Here is a 12767-nt window from a genome sequence, read left to right on the forward strand (position 1 = left end):
TGATTTGGACTAGCTGCCCACTGAGATCTCTTCCATCTCTAAATTCTGGGAAATTGTAGTTCCCATACTTGTATTTCATAGTCACCTTCAGTCCCTTAATTTGAAAAAAACTAGGTATTTTTAGCCTAGTTAAGAGAAGACTCAGGGGAGACATGGTAGCTATCTACAACTATTTAAAGGGCTGTCATATGGTAGAGAAATTAGACTTACTCTATTTGGGTCAGAAGGGAAAGGACTAGAGGCAACAGATAGAAGTCACAAAGAGACTGATTTTGGCTTACTATCAGGAAAAGCTTCCTAAAAATTCAAGAAATACAAAAGCAGGATGACTACCTCTTAAAGTGGTGGTTCACTTTCACAGATTTAGTGTCTGTGAAAGTATTTTCAGGTGAGAATTCTTTTAGGCTATGGGTTAGATGTATGGATTAGCCACTAGTGCCCTTTCCAACTTCTAAATTCTGTGAGCTTTAATTTGTTTTCCAAGATCCACTAGGATTGAGAAAGAAGTAATCCTGAAATATTTCATCATCCTTGTAGAGAATAGCAGGTGTATAGAGATTCCATCTACTGATTGATTGGCAATTCAGTTATAATTTACAGTCTGAAGGAGTTTTCTGGGATACCAAAAAGTTATCTGACTTTCCCCAAGACACACAACTAGTATGTATCAGAGGTGGATTTTTAACCTAGATCTTCCAGACTTCAAATCAGCTCTCTATCAACCATACCATGTCTCTCTTGTATGTGGTTCCATAACAGAATCTCATCTAAGCTTACAAAAAGCCATTAGAATCATGTTGATTACTCTTTTATCTCTTCTAAGAGCTTCCTTTCTCATAAAATGGCACATGGTTCACATGATACAGTACAGCTAAATGGCACAATGGATAAAGTACTCAGCCTGAAGTCAGGAAGACTCATCTTCCTGAGTTCAAATCTGGCCTCAGATACTTCCTCACAAGTCACTTAACCTGGTTGGCCCCAGTTCCTCATCTGTAAAGTGAGATGGAAATGATGAACCACTCCAGTATTTTTGCCAAGAAAACCTCAAATGGGGTCACAAAAAGTCAGACACAATTAAATAATAACACGTAGCTTTAGATCTGGAGCAGACCTTTGCCTTCTTCTACAGAGGTTGCCTTCTACAGGGGTTTACTTCTAAAACTCCTTTGCAGATAAGGAAATTAAGGCTAAGTTATTTATTCAGTAGGACATTGCTAATTAGGGCAATCCCCAAGTCTCTTGCCTCATAAATCCTCTAGATCTATATCCAGCACACTGCTCTGTCCAGGGTACTTGGCTACTGAGATATTTGGCTTTCTCTAACCAAACCTCTTATAGAAGCCAAGTCTCCCTAGCAAGGCCATTCTGCCTTGTCATTGGTAATAAAAGCTGACATTTGAGTTATAAAATGCAATTTACATACATTATCATATTTTATCTTTCCAATAGCCCTGTAGGATAGTAACTATAGTGAAGCAAATATTTCTTATTTGATTAACTGCTCTCTCTAAAGTAAAACACTTTGGTCCCCAAGATGGTGATAAAGTAGGTAGCGACTATGTACCTCTTTACCCATAATCCTTTTTTTCTCTTCCTGAGGTAGACACCTGAGCCCAGATCTCAATAACCAGAAGGTACACTGTGGCATCTGTGCCAGTAACTTTTCTTCTGCCTTTACACTTAAATGCACAATTCAGGCCTGTGGCAGAAAAGATCACCTTGCAGAAATACAGTAAGGGTTATAAATACTTCAAGTCCCAGAGGAGCCCTGTAATTTCACAACTACAGCAGCTCTGACCTCGAGCATTGAGAATTTTCTTCCAAATCATTCAGAGAGCCAGTGTGGGAATAGGCTCAGGGAAAGGTGAAGCAATATTTTGGGATAGTGAGTTAACAGCACAGATTGGAGTCCAAAGATATCACCGAATTGCAGAATGTTGGAGTTGGAAGAGACCTCAGCATTCATCTAGTCCAACCAACAGCTGAAAAAAATCACATCTAAAACATACCCCCAAAATGGTCACTTTTCCCTTTGCTTCAAGACTTCTAATCTGGAAGAAACCACTACCCCCCAAGACAACCCATTCTGAACAATTCTAATTGTTGTCCAATTAGGAAGCAGTTCTTATATAGAGCACAAATCTTTTTCCTCATCATTCTAAATACTCTCCTCTGAAAATTCTCTGGCTGATCAATGTCCTTTATTTAAATTAAAAAAAAACTTTACTTTGTATCTTAGAATTAATACTAAGTAAAGGTTCCAAGACAAAAGAGGTTCAAGGGCTAAACAATCAAGGGATAAATGACTTGTCTAGGGTCACATAGCTAGGAAGTATCTGAGGCCAGATTTTAACCAAAATCCTCCCAATTCCAGACCTGGATCTCTATCCACTGTGCCACTTAGCTGCCCTTATCAATGTCCTTCTTAAAATATGATGCCCAGAACTGAATTAAGTAAGTCAAATGTTGCCTAACTAGTATGGAGTAGTATGACTACTAACTTCCTGCTGCTGCAAGATGCACATCTCTTAATTCAGTCTAAGATTTTTTTTTATTTTGGCTACCATGTGACCCTGTTGACTCACAGTGAGATTACAATCCACCAAAACCACCAAGATCTTGTTAAGGCAAAACTATCTATCCATATCTCCCTAATCTAATACTTATGAAATTGGTTTTTTGAACTCAAGTATGAGACTTTATCTTATTTTTATCTTATTTTTTATTATATATGTATATCTTATATATACATATATATCTTTATCTTATTTTTTATTCACATTTATTTTATCTTTATTGGCTAAATTCTATCTTATTGGATTTAATTCAATCTTCTAGGCTGTTCAGATCTTTTTGATCCCTATTTTGTCATCTACTAGATTAACTACTCTATCAGTTTTTGTGCTGTCTCCAAATTTGACAGATAGGACATCTTTGCATATTTCAAAGTAATTGATAATAATGTTAAAGATCATAAGATCAAGCATAGATAGCTATGGAGATAGGAAGTCCTGGTTTCAAATCTGACCACAGACACTTCCTAGCTGTGTTACCTTGGACAAGTCACTTAATTCCAATGACCTTGCCCTTACTGCTCTTCTGCTTTGGAACCTACACTTAGTATCAGTTCCAAACAAAAGGTAAGGATTTTTTAAGCACATAAATATAAATATAAAGCACATGACCATAAAATCTCTCCAATGAAGACTTCTTTACAAATTCATGTTGAATCATTACTGAATATTTTTTGGTCAGTTGCTCAGCAGCTCCAAATACACCTAACTGCCCTCATGTCTAGTCTATTTATTTCTTCTCAATGTTTGGCACAAAGCAAGCATTTTATAACTGTCTACTGCTTTGAATTGGATTTAGTTTAATTGAATCCAATCTGTGTGGTAAAGCTAAAAAATTCCTGTGGATGAGAGTGTGTTGCAAAAGAGAATTTCTGAGAACTTAGTTGGACAGTTAGAATCATAGTAATATTCCTTCATGAATCCTGTAGGAACTGAAGATATTTGAGAACAAGGAAGGTATAAATTATGTCAGAAGAGTTCACAGAGAGTTCAGAGACAAGATTAAAAAGCAAAAAACTGGGGGAGGAAACACTAGGGAATTAAAATATAGCTGCTTTGACTAAGTGGAAACGAAGGGTGCCTAGATAACAAGCCAGCTCCAATCAATAAAAATTGAGAACAAATCTATGTTTAGTGCTGCAAGGGCAATGTGGCCCCTGCCCATGAGAAGATTACCATCTAATGGAAGATGATATGGAAAAATTAGTGTACAAGAAAGTTCTCAATATGCTGAAATTCAATTAGTCAATCCGATGGAATTGTTTTCCTTTTCCTTTATTTTGAAAAAGAAATAAATCACAAGAAAACAAGTTCTATCAAAATAATTAATTACTAGGATATGCCATGGAATCTGGTACACAGTCAGATAAAAATATTACACTTCAATCCCATGCATGAAAGCTTATGTTTAACTGTACAATTCTGAGACAAAGTCATGAAACATCTTTTTTTTTAATTTTTGAGCCTGAACTCATGAATAAAAATTAAATGATGTTTATCCTGAAAGACATCACTCCCATTGTCAACAGTTAGAGAGCAGTTATTGGCCTAAAGTAGATATGTTTTTGAATGAATGTGTAAGGATGAATACATGTGAGGAAAAGAAATACCAAGTTTATTGTGCCTATCATTATTGCTATCTAGTGGGTATAATGGACCATCATGAGTTATGTCATAGTTTGCCAGGAAGTCAATATATAATAGTCTGGGAAAGTAACTAAGAAAGAAGTGCAGAAATGCTCACCAATTAGCCAAGTGAGGTTCTAGAAATTGCTTATTAGTGTTCGCTCATGCTGATGCTGTTTCCTATGCTCTCAGGAATATGATAGGCTAAAGTCTACCATGAATATCAGTTGCTACAATTGCCCCCACCACCTCTATGAATCAAGCACCTCCGGTACAATGAATTTGAAAGTTTATAGAAAACAAAGAGGAAATCACAAGATTCATTAAAGCAGAGAATAAGTTTTGTCAATTTTTTTTAAAAAGGAAGACAACAACAGAGTTTACAGGGATCTCTACCCTCAGATTTCATCTGAAGTATTGTGTTGATGTCTAGATGCATAATTTAAGGATGTTGGTAGGATGGAAAATATCCAGAGGAAAGCAAATAGGATGGTGAAGTACCATCAGTCCATGTTATATTAGATCAGTTGAAGGACCTAGGGATGTTTTTCCAGAGGAGAAAAGATTTATTAGGGGGCAGGAAGGAGGAAATGATAGCTTTCTACATGTATTGAAGGCCAGTCATATGGAAAAGGAAACAACAAAACACTCTAGTATGTTGGCCAAGAAAACCCCAAATGGGGTTGCTAAGAGGTAGGCATGACTGAAGCAACTGAACAACAACATGTAGGAAAAGGATGAGATTCATTCTTTTTGACCCCCCCAGAGGACATAATCAGGTGCCATGAGGAGAAGTTTTAAAGATACAAATTAGTCTTAATGCCAGAAAATACTTTCAGAACATTAGAGTTAAAAAATGTGAAATGGGTTGCTTCAAGAGCTAGTAGAGGGAGCAGCTGGTTAGCTCAGTGGATTGAGAGCCAGGCCTAGAGATGGGAGGTCCTAGGTTCAAATCTGGCCTCAGGCAGTTCCCAGCTGTGTGACCCTGGGCAAGTCACTTGACCCCCATTGCCTACCCTTACCACTCTTCTATACACAGTATTGATTCCAAGACGGAAGGTAAGGGTTTTTAAAATAAAATAAAAAGGAGCTAGTAGGATCCCACTCCTTAGAAGTTTTCAGGTAGAAATTACACAACTACTTTTTGGCTATATTAGAGTGGGAATTCCTTTCATGTATGGATTAGACTACATGGCCACTTGGGTTGCTTCCAACTCTTAAATTCTGTGATCCTGTGAAATCAATACCAGAGACAATCCAGGAATAGAAGGCTAAAACTTCAGTCTTCGTGAGTGAAATGAAGTGATGATTGCTGGAAAATGATGTAGATCTTCAAACAACAATGGAGTCTAGCCAGAATATGATTGGTCTCATTTGTATGACTTCTCAGACTGGGTGGCTGGACTGAAGATTCTGTGTCAGCAGATATTTTCAGTCCATTACTTCAAGGGGTTCACTGATGTCTGCTGACAATCCATAGCTCATCTAGTTGTCTTCAAAGGAGACTGGAAAATATATATAGCCTTAACATAACAAGAAATATGTCAGAAAATTTGGATCAGAAATAAGACATGAGAGAAGCTAACATCTTATACAAGAACCTCAATGTCTATATATGCTTCATAATCCCAGATTACTGACAAATTCTCAGCCAAATCACATATGCTAGCTCTTTCTCTGCTTGGAGATGTAGTTTGTCTGATCTTGGTAAGCTAAAATTCAGACAAGTAGGGGCTCTTTTAACATCACTTCCTTGGATTTAAACTCCCTATTGTTCATTTTTGTTCTGTCCTTTCTTGCCCAAAATTCATGTACTATTGATAGAGAAAATAAAAGTAAAATAAATATTGAGTAGTTTTGACTCATATTATCTCCTAGTATTCTCCTGATCATTCTAACAAGTCATCCTTTCCCATCTAAAGATCTTCCTCTTGTTTCTGAACATATCCAGGGTTGCACTGGATCTGATTGGTGGTTCAATATTCATTGTGAGCATTTACATCTGGGAAATTGGCAAACTAAAAATTAGGGCCGACTTTTTGTTGTGCTGACTGTTCAAGCTGAAGGAAATGTTCATAATGCATATTAAACTTAACAGTATACAGAGAGCTCATTATTAAACATATACTAGTACACCCATATTTTAGAAAGGGAAACTATTATCTCTAAAATCATCGGTTTATCCAGAACAGATCGTGTCAAACTAGCTTCATTTCCTTTTTGAAGAGGGTTTCAGGACTAGAGAGAGTTCAATATATCAAGTGATCCCCAGAGCCACCACAGTGTATTCTGATCATCTTATTGGAAACCCACTATTCCTACTACCTGCTGCTTCCTACCTTTAATCTGAAAACAGTAATCAAGACAATATTACCATTCTGAGGGGAAAATTATACTGATCAATTTTTCTGTTACTAGACTCACCATTCCTGTGACCTCCTAGAGCAAAACACCTCTCCCTGCTAATCATTCCCATAGATAGATAGATAGATAGATAGATAGATAGATAGATACATAGATAGATACATAGATAGATACATAGATAGATACATAGATAGATACATAGGTAGATACATAGATAGATACATAGATACATAGATAGATAGATACATAGATAGATTGTCTTCTCCTATTAGAATGTAAGCTCCCTGAGGACAGAGATGCTTGTTTATTTGTTTCTTCCCCACTTAGCACAGTACCTGATATATAATAAATGCTTTTTCATTCATTCATTTCTTAGTAGTCACCACCAATCCAACTCATTCTGTACTTCAGCATTCCTGACACTAAGCTTATAGGACTGTGTCACTCATATATTCATCCTCAGTTGCCCACTCTTTCTTCCATCTTCTCCAAATATATTTTTCAAATGAAGTCATTCATTGTGATGAGAGGGGAATACCAGGAGTCAGAAATTTTTCCTGAAGAATAGGGAAATGACCTTAGGTTCTAAAAAAGCAGAAAATCAACCCTTTTCATCAAACTGTCAATGACCAAGAAGATGACATCCCACCTATAGAATAGTTATAAGTTCATTTTAAAATAAAACATCTTTATCAAACAGGGGTGAAGTAGAGTTAGTGTATTTTGGAAACAGCCTTGAAGTTTGCCCAGTGAAACCTCAGTCTAGGTACCCACCTCACAAGAGCGCTGATATCCTGCTGAAGGTACCACCACCAAATATCCCAAGTGTAAGAGATGGGGCAGATTTCTTGCTCCAAGGTCATTCTGAAATTCTCCACCTACAAGGGTGTCTTTGGCAGGAGCCAGTCAACTGGGCACCAGTACTCCAACTATCAAGACAAAGCAGACACATGCATATGGCAGTGATCCAAAATGAAAGTAAGAGCAGAGTTATACCTAAAAGCATGCCACACATCTACCACTGGTAAAGTTAGTGAGTGGTATCTTGTATCTGGTAAATTCTATAGTACAATAGTGAATCCTCTAAATCTAATCTAGACTACAAGGAGTGCCTTCTTCCAAAGAGCATCATTGATTTCAATTAATAATAACTTTTTGGAGAAGTAGGCACTTAACATGAACTTATGTTTTTAAGTTCTGTCTTCCTATCTCCAAATACACATTGAAAAGAAAGACGTTTGTGCTTAAAGTGTCTGTTTTTGTTCAGTAATATGTTTAAGCAAGAGTATTTCCAAGGTGTCCCATTACTCACAGAAACTTATTTTCCTTAAATAAAATATATTTGTATTTGTATAATTTGCCATTCATAATATCCATCCATATTATAAAATCCTCTGTACATACTAGCAAGAATACAAATATTTTATTCTAAGAAACAAACAAAAAAACTAGCCAAGACTAATAGGCTGGAGACCTATTGGGTCTATAATTAGAGGGGATCCTGGGGCATTTCTGGAAGCATTCATCTCTACAATGAAAGTCTTATGGAAACTGAAGAGCATTGGAAAGAACCTAAGTGAGTCGAGGTATTTACCTCTGTTTATATTGAATGCTCTCTGCTAATAAACTGGCCCTCCCTGAAAAGGGAGAAATTACAGGCTGCCCAATTCCCTTAGGCTTTGTAGTTGGGGTCAGCTAAACACTAGGACAAATCTGTAAAGAGATTAATTCAGCTTAAGACACAGGTTCCATAAATGAGTAAGCATTCTGGGACACTCCCCTAGGGATGAGCTTGGAAGAGCTTCAGAGGTAACATGGGATACCTAGAATTGAAAAGTGTGAAATCATTTCGGCATTATACTTCTTCCTATACCAGAAGATTCACTGAAAACCAGAGTGTGGAGGCATGGCTTCTCTCCTCTCTCCTTCTGCCTCCAAGAAACTCTGCAGTTGCCATAATAAAGAGCTTCAAGATATCTGTGAGTGAGAGTTGTGAGGGCAGCATTTCTCCTTTTCCATCCTAAGTTCCAAAACATCCATCAGGGTCTCTGTAGCTGGGTCTGAGATCTAGGAGGGCAAATAATCAATTAATTAAATCTGTTTGGTCGGTATTCTATTAAGACAGTCTTCAAATTCTTTCCTCCTTTATTCCAGGTGTAGCCCAAGAGAGTGGGATGGAAGGACATGGGCCCTCAGAGCATCTAGATGGAGGTCTTTGGGGATAGTGCTCCAGTCCTTTTTTTCCCTCTCTGATACAAGGCCAACATCAGAAAGAGTCTTAGAAAACCCTGGAAAGCAAGATCTGTGGACAACCTGGTACCCTCCTCCTCTCTCCCCAATGGGAGATTCCAAAACCAACATTATATGGAATCTCTGAAGGTGTGAGATTTATGAGGGCGATACCCCTAGACCTACCTCTCATTCTTCTGATGGAAGTTTCCTGGGTGCTATTCACAAAGAGCACATTTGGGATTGACTTGTGAGAGAAAATCTCCCTCCCAAACTAATAATATCAAGTAGTAAGGTTTACAAAGGTAGGGGTCCAGCCATGGCTTTCTTTGCCAATAACTCCACAGTTCCTATCTATGCCCTATCCTGCTCTCCTCTACTGGAATTCTTTCTGCTTCAGTGGATACCTGGAAACAAGTCTGTTGTGGGAATGATTCTTTCTTCCCTGAAAGTTATACTTATATAGTACCAATCAATCCATGTGGGAATAGGGAAAGATGACTTACTCCAAAATAAGAGGGTTCAAGGATCTCATATACAACCCCTCTTATCTTATTCCCACAGACACCATCCTAGTTCAAGCCCTCCTTACCTCTCACTTGGATTATTGCAATAGATACCTAATTCATCTTCCTGCCTCAAATTCCTCTCTGCTCCATTCCAGCCTCTACTTACCTGATGAAGTGATTTTTCTTTTTTTAAAACCCTTAACTTCTGTGTATTGGCTCCTAGGTGGAAGAGTGGTAAGGGTGGGCAATAGGAGTCAAGTGACTTGCCCAGGGTCACGCAGCTGGGAAGTGTCTGAAGCCGGATTTGAACTTAGGACCTCAGCTACCCAGCTGCGCCTAAAGTGATTTTTCTAAAGCATAAATCTGATCATATCCCTCCACATCCCCAGTCTATAAACTCCAATGGCTCCCTTTATTTCCAGCATCCAACATGAAATGCTATCTGGCATTTAAAGTCCTTCAGAATGGGATTTCTTCCTACCTTTCCAGTCCTCTTGCATCCTTCTCTACACTTTTCAAACCAGCTATTCTAATTTATTCAACTACTTGCTATTCCTTCCATACTGCTACTTCCCCATATTTTGGCACTGTCTGTCCCCCCATATCTGGAATACTATGCCCTTCTCAACTCCACTTCTCAGTTCCCTGGATTCCTTCAAAGCAGCTCAAATCCCACTTTCTGCAACATCCCTTTTTTGTCTACTCTTTCCCACTCCCTTTCTGAGATGGCTTTCCTTCAGCTTTGTATGTAATAGAAATCTAGCACTTGTACAGACCCCATAAGCTGAGTAGACTGATGTCACCTTTATGTGGGGGATGATGGGGAGATGGCTTCTGGGAAAATTGTGCTGGCATGTAAGGGAAGTGTCTTGGAGAGAATGTGAAGTATGAATGGATATTATATAACTGCTTCTGGTTGGCTAAACATGGTTTGGAGAAGTCTTTTTTTTCCCCTTGATTGGCTGTGAAGCCAAAACTTTCAGAGTCTTCAAAAATGCCTATGGCCACCTCTTTGCTCTATTCAAGTCTAGAGGCAACACTTTCACTCACAGTTTTTAGTGAGCGACTGTGCTACAAGAGGAAAGGACTCAGGGCCTTATTCCCCTCTGAAGCCACATGGCCCCTAAGAAATAGGTCTCTATCCTTGGACTTTTCATTCTTCTCCAATGGTAGCAGAATGAGTTCCAGGAACCCAGGAATCAGAATCTAGGCCAGGTGTCAAAGATCCCCTATGATCAATGTCTTGAGGAGCAAGGAATGATCTATAAAACACCTTCAGAATCATAAGCAAAACATCTAAGTGATGCCACCTTGAAATGTGAACTTCATAAGACCAATGTTATTGTAGGAATTGAGCCCAATTTTGAACATAACTTCCCCAGAAACCAAGGTGGTATAAGGAAGAGTATGTCACAGAGGTACGGAGGAAAATATTTTCTCATTTGTTCTTTCTATATTCCTTAAGCAAAATTAACTCAATAAATATCTATTAAGCAGTTATTGTCATTATTCAATCATTTTGGTCATGTTTTTATGATCTATTTGGAATTTTCTTGGCAAAGGTACTGGAATGGTTTTCGTTTCCTTCTCCAGTTTAATTTACAGATGAGGAAACTTGGGCAAATGGGGTTAAGTGACTTTTCCAGGGTCACACAGCTTGAAAGTATTTTAGGCTAGATTTGAACTCAGGGACATGAGTCTTTATGACTCCAGGCCCAGTGTACTATCCACTGTGCTGCCTAGCTGCCCATTTAGCACCTATTGTGTGCCAGTTACTGTGCTTTGCACTAAATATCCCCTCATACAAGTTACCTGATGTTGTCACTAAAAAGAACTAGGATGTTAGTTGATAGCCTTAACAAATGGGAAGAATATGTCCAATGGGCTTGAGCTTAAGGCAAAGAAAAGAGAAAGTTTAATCCCTAAAATTCCCCTCGGAAATCCTAATGGGTCATGTAACTGCTCTGCCCTTGAGAGGATAAAACTAAAGCATATTTGTTATGGATGAGGAAACTGAGGTGGAGTGAGGTTAAGAAACTTGCCCAGAGTCACACCGGTAGGAAGAATCTGAGACAGGATTTTACTCACAAACATTTATTAAGTATTTACTATGTGCCAGGTGCTACTAATACAAAAAAAAGTGAAAACAGCCCCTGCCCCCTGTGAGCTTAAAGTGGAGGGAGAGAAGGAATATGGAGAGAGAAACAATCTGTACATATTGAAGTATATGCCAAATAGACAAGATGACTTTGATGGGAAGGTAAAAGCAGGAGAAAGAGGAAAAGTCTCATGTGGAAAATATCCCTTGAGCTGAACTTGGAGCATCCCAGAGCTTCTCAGAACAAGTGGCAATAAGCCTAATCTGAAAGAGATCAGTGACCTCCCCTCCTGTTTGAGCTGACTGAGGCCAACTCCCCAGTTCCCTTCTGACAACCACAGAGAATCAAAGACAAATGAGGTCCTGACCCAAAGACCCTGCTCCTTTAGAAGAGACAAAGCATGTCCTCCTCCTGTGACAGATTCTGAAGGAGCCACACTGATGTACATCTAGACAGATAAGATGGAGTATGACTTCCAACATTGTGTACATGATAGTTTCTTATTCACATAGTCCTACAATTATTCCTTCAGAAGAGGCTCTTGGGATATCGTTAAGGACAAGATGGAGACATTTGGAGCAGATGAGAAAACTGATGGATTCAGATCTAGTTGAATGATTGAATCCAAAAAGATTAATAGACCAATGTCAACCTAGAATGAAATCCCCAGTAAAATGCTACAGAGCTCTGACTGTGGCCCTATTCTGTTTGACATTTTAATGGCGAGATGGAGAAAGATATAGATGGCATGCACTTCAATTTCATGGATGACACAAGTCTGGGAGATAGCTAATAATGTGTGATAGCAAAATCAAGTTCTAAAAAGATCATGACAGGATGAAAATATTGGCCTAATCTGATACGATGAAATGTAATAGAGACAGGAAGAGAGGTCAGTATGGTTCCCAATTCCCCTATTTCTTCTACTACTTTTCTTTAGAAATTTTTTTCTGGAATTGATGAAGTTTGAGTCTTCTATTCTCTGTGCTGTAATCTATTGACCTCCCAGTCACTTCCCTTTCTTTCTCAGTGGCTTTAGCTACCAGCTGATCATCTTTGCCTCATATTTGTCATCATCCTTAGAATACAGCATATATGTTTATGACCTTTCCAATAACTTGAAATTATTATTCCTCAATTCCAATGACCTCCATTTCCATCTATTTCAGTCACACATACCTTGGAACTTACAGTCACTTTTTATTGCACAATGGTTAGTATTGATTAACTGCTGAAACTCTCCAAAGATGGGTGGGAAGGATTGTATATATTCACTCCTTATTTCAATTCTTCCATTATCCTGGAAAATGTCATTCTGCCTACAAGTGTTCTCCGTGGATCCCTGCTGGCATTGGTAGAATTTA

The sequence above is a fragment of the Gracilinanus agilis genome, chromosome 4, assembly GCF_016433145.1.
Source record: "Gracilinanus agilis isolate LMUSP501 chromosome 4, AgileGrace, whole genome shotgun sequence".
NCBI classification, from domain to species: domain Eukaryota; kingdom Metazoa; phylum Chordata; class Mammalia; order Didelphimorphia; family Didelphidae; genus Gracilinanus; species Gracilinanus agilis.